The sequence below is a fragment of the Carcharhinus amblyrhynchos genome, chromosome 18 (genome assembly GCF_965287045.1).
Source record: "Carcharhinus amblyrhynchos chromosome 18, sCarAmb.v2.hapA, whole genome shotgun sequence".
In the NCBI taxonomy this organism is placed as follows: domain Eukaryota; kingdom Metazoa; phylum Chordata; class Chondrichthyes; order Carcharhiniformes; family Carcharhinidae; genus Carcharhinus; species Carcharhinus amblyrhynchos.
The window spans coordinates 5417636-5427436 of NC_137341.1; the positions used below are offsets into that span (position 1 = coordinate 5417636).

General features: G+C 45.5%; 1 long non-coding RNA gene across 1 annotated transcript; it reads right to left on the reverse strand.

Moving 5' to 3' along the window:
* Positions 1–212: 212 nt before the first annotated feature.
* On the reverse strand, positions 213–6339 carry LOC145354803 (uncharacterized). Its single transcript, XR_013888906.1, has 3 exons — positions 6281–6339; positions 1829–1921; positions 213–633 (listed from the first exon to the last, which is right to left on the reverse strand). It is a non-coding gene; the product is annotated as an uncharacterized LOC145354803 (long non-coding RNA).
* Between the last annotated feature and the right edge of the window lie 3462 nt (positions 6340–9801).

The following is a 9801-nucleotide window of genomic DNA, read 5'->3' on the forward strand; positions in this document are numbered from 1 at the left end:
TTCTGTAGCCTGGGATGAACTAAGAGTTTTATATGCGTTTCCTGAACTGGCTCAGACCGATATGAGAAATGGGGTTAATGTTTGCAGCAAGGACTGGATGGAGAATTGGTTTCAGGAAAGTGTGGGAAGTAAAAGAAAAACAGATGAAGATTTCTCCTGTTGGTGAGGTCTGAAGGACACATCTGGAACAGCATGACAAATTCGAACCACAGGCTGCTGAGCTCATACACAAATATGTGTCCTTTAACATACAGAGTTTCCAAAAATAAAAAAGGCAAAGAACTAGCGTCACTGCTCGGGAACGCAAGCCCCACGACCACCTGCCCAAAAGGAACTCGGCCTCTTTCTATCTGTGCAGAATTTTATTAGTTTCTGAACGTGGTGTCAATCACTTGCCATTGATCCCAGACTTGTTGCAATTAAAACGGAATATTAATAACCATCGCAGTGCAAATGCAGGGGTGAAAACCCATTGCGTTGAACTTTCTTTGTCAGGGACTCTGTTCAAATACGAGCAAACTCTCAATTATAATTCACACTCCTTTCATTTTTGAACACCTGAATATCGCTTCCTCGAATCCCCTTACTGTGACGGGTTTGGACACACTGGTTCTGTCACACGAGGAGGGCAAGCTGAAAAACGCCAATAAAAATAACAATTAATGCGAGTCATTGCAAGCGCGCGCGCACACACACACACACACACACACACACACACACACACACACACACACACACACACACACACACACACACACACACACACAGGACTAGGGGGCACAGCCTCAAGATAAAGGGGGGGGGCGGTTTAGAACGGAGTCGAGGAGGAACTTCTTCACTCAAAGGGTGGTGAATCTCTGGAATTCTCTGCCCGTTGAAGTGGTGGAGGCTGCCTCACTAAATATATTTAAGACGCGGGTTGATGGCTTTTTGATGAGAGAGGGGATTAAGGGTTATGGGGAGAGGGTGGGAATGTGGAACTGAGCCACGACAGATCAGCCATGATCTTATTGAATGGTGGGGCAGGCTCGAAGGGCTAGTTGGCCTACTCCTGCTCCTATTTCTTATGTTCACACACACACAAAAAAAAATCCGGTAACCCCACGCATTTACCCTGCGAGCCCCTCAGTTGTAAGGATCAATTTAGCATGGCCAATCCACCTAACCCACCTAATCTTTGGACTGTGGGTGGGAACCGGAGCACCCGGAGGAAACCCACACAGGTGCAGGGAGAAAGCGCAAACTCCACACAGACAGTGGCCCGAGACCGGAATTGAACCGGGGTCTCTGGCATTGTGAGGCAGCAGTACTAACCACTGTGCACTATTTGACTCTTGTTCATAGTGCCACTTACACCTTGGGTGGGTCAAATAAATACGGCAGGGGGAAATAGTCTCCGTCCATGGTGTCATTAACTAACAACAAGTCCTGGTTATCGAATTATCACGAGCGGCACAGTGGTTAGCACTGTTGCCTCACAGGGAGTAGGGATAAATTTTTGGCTTGGGTCACTGTTTGCGTGGAGTCTGCACATTCTCCCCGTGTCTGCGTGGGTTTCCTCCAGGTGCTCTGGTTTCCTCCTACAGTCCAAAAGACGTGCTGGTTAGGTGCATCGGCCATGCTAAATTCTCTTTCAGTGTACCCGAACAGGCGCCCGAGTAGGGGATTTTCACAGTAACTTTAACATAAGCCTACTTGCGACACTATCGAATAAACCTTTTTAATTCCACCTCATTCAGACTCTGAACAGTGTGGCAACGTGGAGCATTGTGCTTTCGATCAGAAAAACCTCCACACTTGAACTGGTTTGATTCGAGGGCAGCCTTACCTACTGGTTTAGCATTGCAGCTGAATGCGCCTGAGCGAGCAGCATCATCAGCTGCACTCTGAGGAGGACAGAATATTTTCATCGAACCTCTTCCTTAAAAGAAAGACAAGACAATCACACTTACTTTTTTCCACTACGTTTATAATAACTTGATCTAACGAATTTGTACAGAACAGCACTGCGAGTAAGTATCGAATATGTACTATAAATAAAGCAAGAATTTGTCAGCATTCTTTCTGCTCACCTTTCCATTTTTTTTATTCAAGGGCATTGCTGGCTGGCCAGCATTTAGAACATAGAACACTACAGCACAAACAGGCCCTTCGGCCCACAAGTTGCACCAATCATATCCATACCTACCAGGCCTATCTGTAACTCCCAATCCCATTAAATCCCATGGACTCATCCAGAAGTCTTTTAAAAGACCCCAGCGAGTTCGCCTCCGCCACCACCGACGGCAGCCGATTCCACTCACCCACCACCCTCTGAGTGAAAACTCACCCCTGACATCTCCTCTGTACCTACTCCCCAGCACCTTAAACCTGTGTCCCCTCGTAGTGACCATTTCAGCCCTGGGAAATAGCCTCCGAGAATCCACCCTATCTATTCCTCTCAACATTTTATAAACCTCTATCAGGGAGAAAAGACCGAGCTCCCTCAACCTATCCTCATAAGGCATGCCTCCGAATCCAGGCAACGTCCTTGTAAATCTCCTCTGCACCTTTTCAATAGCTTCCACATCCTTCCTGTAGTGAGGCGACCAGAACTGCACAGTTTATTGCCCATCCCTCGTTGCCCAAGGGCAGTTTGGAGTCAACCACATTGCTGTGGCTCTGGAGTCACGTGTAGGCCAGACCGGGTAAGAACAGCAGATTTCCTTCCCTAAAGGACATTAGTGAACCAGACGGTTTCACGGTCATCAGTCGATTCTTAATTCAGATTTATTTTACTGAATTCAAGTTCCACCACCTGCCATGATGGGATTTGAACCGGGTTCCGAAGAACATGGGCTGAGTCTCTGGATTAATAGCCTGGCAATAATACCACTTGGCCACCACCTCCCCTTACTTCAGCATGCTGCACTATCATCAGGTTACATAACTAGACTGAGGGACAGTATGAGCTGAGGTTTGACAATGACGAAATCACTCCCCTATTTATAAAGCTGCAAACTAAGCGATCTACATGGTAACATTTACACGCGTCAGCCTGACCTTGAGAAGGCAGCCCAAGCTTTCAGTCATTTATTTAGCCATTCACTCTGACTTTATACAACTTGAGCAGCAAGTAGTGATAATAAGACAGCCAAACCATCCTGGCTAACCTCCAGCTTGGCTCTGCTGCATCCCACCATGTAAGTGAAATTACTCAAACACTGATGAATACACACAGCCATGGGCACGCCTAACCATAGAACACAGAACTTAGAACATTACGGCGCAGTACAGGCCCTTCGGCCCTCGATGTTGCGCTGACCAGTGGAACCAATCTAATGACCCACGAACCTAAACTATTCCAATCTTATCCATATGTCTATTCAATGACCATTTGAATGCCCTTAAAGTTGGCGAGTCCACAACTGCTGCAGGCAGGGCATTCCACGCCATTACTACCCTCTGAGTAAAGAGCCTACCTCTGACATCCGTCCTATAATTATCACCCCTCAATTTAAAGCTATGTCCCCTCGTGTTAGCCATCACCATCTGAGGAAAAAGGGTCTCACTGTCCACCCTATCTAATCCTCTGATCATCTTGTACGCTTCAGTTAGGTCACCTCTTCACCTTCTCTCGAACGAAAATAACCTCAAGTCCCTCAGCCTTTCCTCATAAGACCTTCCCACCATACCAGGCAACATCCTGGTAAACCTCCTCTGCACCCTTTCCAATGCCTCCACATCTTCATTGCATGACTGACGGACCTGGGGAGAAAATGGTGTAGTCCAGTATTGTCACTGGACGAGTAATCCCAAGACCCAGGGTGATGTCCTGGGGACCCGAGTTCGAATCCCACCATGGGTGATGGTGATAAATTGAATACAGTAAGAATTTAGAATTAAAAGTCGAATGACAATCATTAAAGTGTTGCTCATTTTTGTAAAAACCCACCTGTTTCACTAATGTCCTTCAAGGGAGGAAATCTGCCGTCCTTATCTGCTCTGGCCTACATGTGATTCTAGAGCCACAGCAATGACTCTTAAATGTTCCTCAGGGTTGGGCAGTAGATGCTGGCCCAGCCAGAACACCCGCATCCCATGAATGAATAATAAAAAACTGATGGGCAGGTGCTGGCAGTAGAAAGAGAGACATAAAAACACACAGTCGATTAAATCTGTGGGTGGCGCATTGTGTGTGTGTTTTTCTCTCTCTCTCTCGAACAGGGGAAAGTAAATCAATACAATAAATCAATATTGGTTAAATGAACAACACCAAAGATTTGCTCAAATATGGACGTACCAATATTTTACTGAACCTGCCAGCCCCAAAAGAAACAAACACTTGAAAAATGTAGAATTGTGAAGACAAAAACACTCATCTGTTTAAAAAAAAAGTCATTAAGTATTTCAAAGGTGGGGAGTGTAAAACTAGAGGGCATCGGTTTAAGGCGAGAGGGGAGAGATACAAAAGGGTCCAGAGGGGCAATTTTTTCATACAGAAGGTGGTGAGTGTCTGGAACAAGCTGCCAGAGGCAGTGTTAGAGGCAGGTATAATTTTGTCTTTTAAAAATCATTTAGACAGTTACATGGATGAGATGGATATGGAGGGATAAGGGCCAAACGAGGATAATTGGGACTAACTCAGTGGTTTAAAAAAAAGGGCAGCATGGACAAGTTGGGCTAAAGGACCAGTTTCCATGTTGTAAACCTCTATGACTCTGTGAATGGTGGAAGTGTTTCTCCTGGATTGGTCTCCTGCCCATTTCTTAAGCACATGGCAGGAGTTCTGCTGCATTCTTAGAAAGCTTAGGAACCCTCCACGACAGAAAGAGGCCATTCAGCCCATCGAGTCTGCACCGACCACAATCCCACCCAGATACTACCCCCATATCCCTACATATTTATCTGCTAATCCCTCTAACCTACGCATCTCAGGGCACTAAGGGACAATTTTACCATGAGCAATCAACCTGACACATTTGCCAGGTTCCGGCATGAAAGAGTTCAAACCAGTGATAGGCTTCCTGCATGCAGTGTACATATCCCATTATCATAGAATCCCGACAGTGCAGGAGGCCACTCGGCCCGTCGAGTCTGTACCGACCACAATCCCACTTGGTGTCCAACTCCCTGATCAATATCAATCTTCGTGTCTTTCTGATATGCCGACACGTCCCAAAATAAAACAGGTCGGAAGGAATTTACAATCTATGTTACACATGAGGCAGGTGCTGGGAACTGTGCATGATCCCTGTGCAGTGGCGCCAGTGCAAATCCTGAATGATGGAGCTTCATTTCAAATCTCATCGATAAGCTGCCTTCCCAGCACTGTCAGCTGGAGAACTCAGAGCACAATACAGTGAGCTTTGCTCTTCAGCAGAGACGGAAATGAGAGAGGCGGGATTGGGAAATTTGCAGACGGCACAGACATTGGCCGTGTAGCTGATAGTGAAGAGTCAACTCCAGAATATCAATGGTTTTGGTGTGTGGGCAGAGAACTGACAAAGAGGCAGCACGATGGCACAGCGGTTAGCACTGCTGCCTCACAGTGTCAGGGATCCGGGTTCGATTCCGGCCTCGGGTCACTGTGTGGAGTTTGCACGTTAGCTCCGTGTCTGCGGGGTTTCCTCCAGATGCTCCAGTTTCCTCCCATACTCCAAGGATGTGCGGGTTAGGTTGATTGGCCATACTAAATTGATAGGGGTTTAACAGGGTAAGTATGTGGAATTACGGGAATCGGGCTGGGTGGGATTGTGGTCAGTGCAGATTCGATGGGCTGAGTGGCCCATCAGCCACCTTCTGCACCGTAGGGATTCTCATGATTAATATAAAATTACACACCAGGAGTTTCATTCTATTCATACTGCATTCTTTAAACTGAAACCATCTGCACATTCTAATCCCCATGTTTTTCCTGTTTAATCACAAAGAAAATTTGCTCTAAAATGCTGCAATCCTCCAATATGCAAATAGTTTTAAGACGAGTGTTATACTTTATCTTATAAATGCAAATCTTGAAACCCCATAGATTTGCTGTAAAATAGATCGAAATGGTTCTGATGTAAATTAAATTGCAGAAAAAGGGACATTTTAAACCTTATACATTCTTGAAACTGCCAAATATAAACACAAAATAAATTAACGTTTGTGATTGAGAAAATAAAGTCATGTGTTTTTAAGATTGTGCTCGACTTCAAGGAGTTGGGAGTCTGATCCAATTAGTATTTTCTTGTCTACTGTTCAATTCCCAGCACATTTTCGTTAAAATAAATATCACTTTCACTAAACTAAAGAAGACCTGGGCATCGACTTAAAGCATCTTGGTCCTGAGGCTTTGGACATGAAGCATCTGTCATAACTGAAAAAAAAATCAATTAAAATTAGAACAATATCAACAAATGAAGTTTGGAATCAGATTATGTGCGAGACATACACTGCTCTATGCAATTTGCTTAATGTACTGCAGACTTTTTAGAAGATTAGTAATCATTACAATGTATTTTAAAAAAAATAGCTTGGATATTATTTAATATTTAGTGCCTTAAACATAATGAATTTTCCCCAAGATGTTTCGCATGTAGGTTCTAATGCAAAATTAGACGCCAAGCTACAGGAAGTGATATGGAGACAAATAGCCAAAGGCCTTTGATTTGGTTTACTGTCACATGTATTAGTAAAAAGTATTGTTTCTTGCACGCTATACAGACAAAGCACACTGTTCATAGAGAAAGAAAGGAGAGGGTGCAGAATGTCGTGTTACAGTCATAGCGAGCGTGTTGAGAAAGATCAACTTAGTGCGAGGTAGGTCCATTCAAAAGTCTGACAGCAGCAGGGAAGAAGCTGTTTGAGTCAGTTGGTAACTATTCTCAGACTTTTGTTTCTTTTTCCTGATGGAAGAAGGTGGAAGAGAGAATGTCCGGGATGCGTAGGGTCCTTAATTGTGCTTTCCTGAGGTGCTGGGGAGTGTAGACTGAGTCAATGGATGGGATGCCATGCTCAGGGAGTGGGTTTTAAGGAGTTTCTTAAAGGAGGAAAGTGAAGCAGAGAGTTGGAGAGGTTTAGGGAGAGAATTCCAGGAATGGCCACCATGGAATATTTATGCTGGGGTTTGGGGTGTGTACTGCCCCTTTAAGGGTGTGGGTCATGTGACCTTGGGGAGTTCCTCCCAGGAGTCATATGACCTGCACTCTGAGGCAGTTTGCATCCTAAACTTTCAACATACATGTATCACAGCTTATCAATGCTGGAGAGACCAATGATTGACCTTTGAGCAGGACAGCAGAGGTAAGGATGTGGGAGCAGGAAGAGAAAGCATTGCAGGTGATTTTCCAGCTATGGTGAGAATGGGAGTGGGGTCCCACCCAAATGGATGATAGTGGAGATGTATTTGAGAAGGATGGTGCAAGTCAGCCATTTCAAAGGCTTCAGTGAAGGATTAAAAAGCACCAGTTTGCCCTTTTGTTTTAATGTGCTGTGTTATCATGATGAAAATTCCTCGGGTCAGGATTCTGAGTGAATTCGAGTTTGATTTTACCACGGTATGGAGTTTTGATGATCTGGAGCACGTCACAAATCCGGGGGAAAGTCCTACAAAGTCCAGTTTCTGCTAATATTCACATTCCAAGTATGTGGGGGAAGCGGCAAAGCTGGGCTTTGGGTAGCCATTCAGAAAGTAGAGGTTCCTAAATGTCCTCAGCAGGATGAGGTTCACATTGGGAAGCAGTATTGGGGGGATACGCTGTCATAAAATATACCCCAGATTTCTCCTCATGTCCACAATGCACTGTTCCAACTTTTGATTACAAGCGTTAACATTCTTTGCAAATCTAAGGACTAATTAAACATTAATTACTTGCGCTTGTCAGTTCTTGTGGCTGCTGTGGAGGGCATATTGAAGCTGAAAAACATATTCTAAATTAAAATTGATACCACAATTACACTTCAGAAGAATACGTTAAACATTTCATCTCAAAGGGAGCTTGGCCTTAGAGGGAAGGGTAGCATTGCGATAGGGGGTGCCATCTCGTCCCAGGGACACTTGTGACTGCTAATGACAGGCAGCCGGCAAGAGCCTCTTTCTGGGAAGAATTTGCCACTCAGGCACATGACAGGGCACCAACAAGCCTTTCCCTGGGATCGGGACACTGGTGGCGGGGAGTGCCGGTCAGCCCAGAGCTGCTGGCCAGTCGGATGCTGGCAACTCTTTTCAAGGGTAGCACCATCAGGTAGGCTATGCTGCCACCTTCAGGGGCCTCCCTTAGATCTCTCACTTCTTCAGCCCCTCTCAACATCTTCCGCGTTGAGTATTCCCTCGCTTTGTTTACCCTCTCCAAATGTGTTACCTCACACTTGTCCAGATTGGATTCCATTTGCCATTTCTCTGCTCTCTCAAACAAACCATTGATGTTATTCTGGAGTTGACAGCTATCCTCTTCACTGTCAAATACACGGCCAATGTTTGTGTCAGCTGCAAATTTGCCAAACACACCTCCCACATTTAAGACTAAATCATTAATACATGTTACAAATAGCAAGGACCCTGCCACTGAGCCCTGTGGAACACTGGAATCCGTTTTCCAGTTGCAATAATAACCATTGCCCATTAGCCTTTGAGTCAATTTCCGATCCAATCCCTGAATCCCATTAGGTTTTGCTTTCCTGACCAGTCGCCACGTGGAACCTTGTCAAGTGCCTTACTGAAATCTGTGTAAACAACATCCACTGCACTCCCCTCATCAACCTTCCTTGTTATGTCCTCCAAACTTCTTTCAGTTTGCAAGACACAATCGTCCCCTAACAACGAAAGGTTGCTGCCTGAATCTCTTGGAGATTTTTGTAAAGGTGATCTGGAGATCCTGGCCTGCAGTCAGTGAGGGCCAGTCTGGGTGCTGTTTAAACATGGGTCTTGTCGGTTGGATCTTGTGAGCTGACAATGAAGTGGGCAACTTTCTGCCCACGCCACCACGGGATTTCTGCACAGTTAACAAGCTGGACGGTGCAAGATCTCGTGTGTTCAGCCGCCCAGCTCTCCAACGGAAGTCACTCTGACTTCAGCTCCTGCCACCGGACTGAGAGAAGATTCCTCCCCAAACCTTCAGGAGTTGTCCATTAACCAGGCTGGACTGATGCCTGTGCTCCTGGCTCTATCTACCCATTCCCCTCTGCTCAGCAGTCTCCCACACAAAATGCTCCATCACAAAAGACTCACCCAGGCATCGACACACGTTTGAAAGATCTTGTGGCAAAGCCCTCTGCTGTGGCAAACATGGATCAATAGGGCGAGATGGCATACCTGAAAAATAACAAAATACATCACGTTATACAGCGACCAATCCAGTTTAGTGCTTTTTTTAAATGAAATTCACTTGTGGGACGTGGGTGTCGTGGGCTGGTCAGAATTTATTGTCTGTCTCTAGTTGCCCCTGAACTGAGTAGCCTGCTAGACCATTTCAGATGGCAGTTGAGAGTCAACCACGTTGCTGTGGCTCTGGAGTCACACGTAGGCCAGATCAGGTAAGGATGGCAGATTTCCTTCCCTAAAGGAAGAACCGGATGGGTTTTTTCCAACAATCGACAATGGTTTCACGATCATCAGTCGATTCTTAGTTCCAGATATTTTGTATTGAATTTAAATTCCACCGTCTGCCGTGGCGGGATTTGAACCCGGGTCCCCAGAACGTTAGCTGAGTTTCTGGATGAATAGTCTAACGATAATACCACTGGGCCATCGCCTTCCTTTTTGGTCAACGCTAACTCCCAGGATGTTGACGGTGAGGGATTCAGTGATGGTATCACGGACTGGTAAGCAGAAATGGTTCA